General features: G+C 36.0%; 1 non-coding gene across 1 annotated transcript; it reads left to right on the plus strand.

The window, feature by feature from the left end:
• The first annotated feature begins 249 nt into the window (after positions 1-249).
• On the plus strand, positions 250-355 carry LOC128289991 (small nucleolar RNA R71). Its single transcript, XR_008279631.1, has one exon. It is a non-coding gene; the product is annotated as a small nucleolar RNA R71 (small nucleolar RNA).
• Positions 356-2184: the final 1829 nt, after the last annotated feature.

Raw genomic sequence — 2184 nt, forward strand, 5'->3', positions numbered from 1 at the left:
TTTTTATTGAGAAGTTCTACCTGATTAGAGAGCATGGTTATTGAATCGATGTTATAAACACCGGCTGTTTTCGTTGGCTTTGTCCTTATAACTTGCCACTAATAGTTGTTCAGTGACATCTCCTCTATGAATTCATAGGCATCTTTCGATGTTTTATTGTTGATGGTTCCACCAGCAACTGCGTCAATCATTTGTCTTGTCGAGGGATTCACACCATTGTAGAACGTTTGAACTTGCAGCCAAAGTGGAAACCCATGGTGAGGGAACCTTCTCAGTAAGCTCTTGTATCTCTCCTATGCATCATAAAGTGTTTCTAAATCCATCTACACAAAATAAGAGATATCATTATGTAATTTAGCCGTTTTAGCCGACGAAAAATATTTTAGTGAAAATATATCGGTCATTTGTTCCCAAGTAGTGATAGACCCTCGTGGTAACGAGCTCAACCACTGTTTAGCTTTGTTTCTCAGTGAAAAGGGAAATAACCGAAGATGAATGGCATCATCAGAAATGCCATTGATTTTGAATGTATCGCAAAATTCAAGAAAATTCGCCAAATGCGTGTTGGGATCCTCATCCTGCAAACCATCAAACTGAACAAACCGCTGTATCATCTAAATTGTGTTAGGTTTTAGTTCGAAATTATTCGTGGCAATAGCAAGTCTAACTATACTAGACTCAATTCCTGTTAAAGAAGGTTTAGCATAATCATACATAATACGTGGGGCAAGATTTTTATTAGCTGCAATTGCAGGAGGCAACTGATCACCTGAGTTTTCATCCATCTCGTCGGTTGGGGTTTGAGTATTGTCTTCTCGCTCGTTCTCTGTGTAGCGTAAACTACGCCTTATTTCTCTTTGATTTTTGCAAATTGTACGATCAATTTCTTCATCAAAGTGTAATGGTCCTGACAGGTTTCTTCTAGTCATAAACTATAAAAACCTGCCAAGAGAGAGAAAAAAGTAAATTAATAAATAATAAAATAAAATAAAATTGCAAGAAAAATAAATGGCTATAGTAATAAAAATTTAGTGTTTCTAATATTTCAATTCCCCGGTAACGATGCCAAAAACTTGATCACATGATTCGTAACAAGTAATAAATATTTATAATGAAGATGAAACCTAGACTAGCTATTATCACGACGAAAAGGCAAGCGCACCTATCGAACAATAGTATAGTAATAGCAAGACCGAGATATCGTACCCAAGGGAACCAAAAGTTCTAGTAATAACTATCTTTTTATTATCTAGGCTAAGAATAAAAGGGTTTGTTTATTAAAATAATTATTTAAACTAATTAACAGATTTAATTAAAGCAAAAAGAAAAGTTGGAAAAAGACTTGAAGAAAAGCAATTGATAAAGACGACACCTAAGGAGGAATCCACCTAGATTTCACTTTTTATCTGACTCTGAACCGGACGATTTATTCACTTGACTTGTTCCGTAGAGATCCCTAAGTTAAGTTATTATCCCTATTCAAGACTAATAACGTCTAATCCCCAGATTGAATAACCGAGACTTTTCTCTAATTAACACTCTAGGGTTGTATTAACTCGATCTATGGATCCCCTTATTAGGTTTCACCCTAATCCGGTAAAGTCTCGTAACCCTATTTCTAGGCATTCGATCAACTCCGCTTAATTATGTCAAATCTACTCTTAGGCAAGGTCTATTCCTCCTCTGTAAAAGCACATCAAATCATGAATTAATACCCGGAATATTAACTCAAGCATTAAGAACACATAATTAAGAATAAATCAAGTATTTATCATATAGCTCAGGTAATAATAACAAGATCCATCATAGGTTTTATCCGCCTTAGGTATCTAAGGGGTTTAGTTCATAATAAAATAAGAGTACATCGTAAAAGCATGAATATAACAAAACATAAAAAAAAAACTCTAAAACCCCTGAAGGAATTCTAAGAGAGATCTTCAGTCTTGGAGTAGCTCCGGCTTTTGAGATGGATCATCTATCTTCCTTCAAGTAATTCCCGACGTGTGGTACTGTATTCCAGAAAAGTTCTGAAAAGAGCGGCCTCCTTCTAGGTCACACCTAGGGTGTTTATATAGGCTTTGGATTGGCTTTCTTCCTTCCTAAGTACCTTTTTCCGTGTAAGATACAACTCTTTGAAAAAGGGACACGCACGTGTACGATGGCCGTGTGACGTGATTGTCAGGC

This window comes from Gossypium arboreum, chromosome 2 (genome assembly GCF_025698485.1).
Source record: "Gossypium arboreum isolate Shixiya-1 chromosome 2, ASM2569848v2, whole genome shotgun sequence".
NCBI classification, from domain to species: domain Eukaryota; kingdom Viridiplantae; phylum Streptophyta; class Magnoliopsida; order Malvales; family Malvaceae; genus Gossypium; species Gossypium arboreum.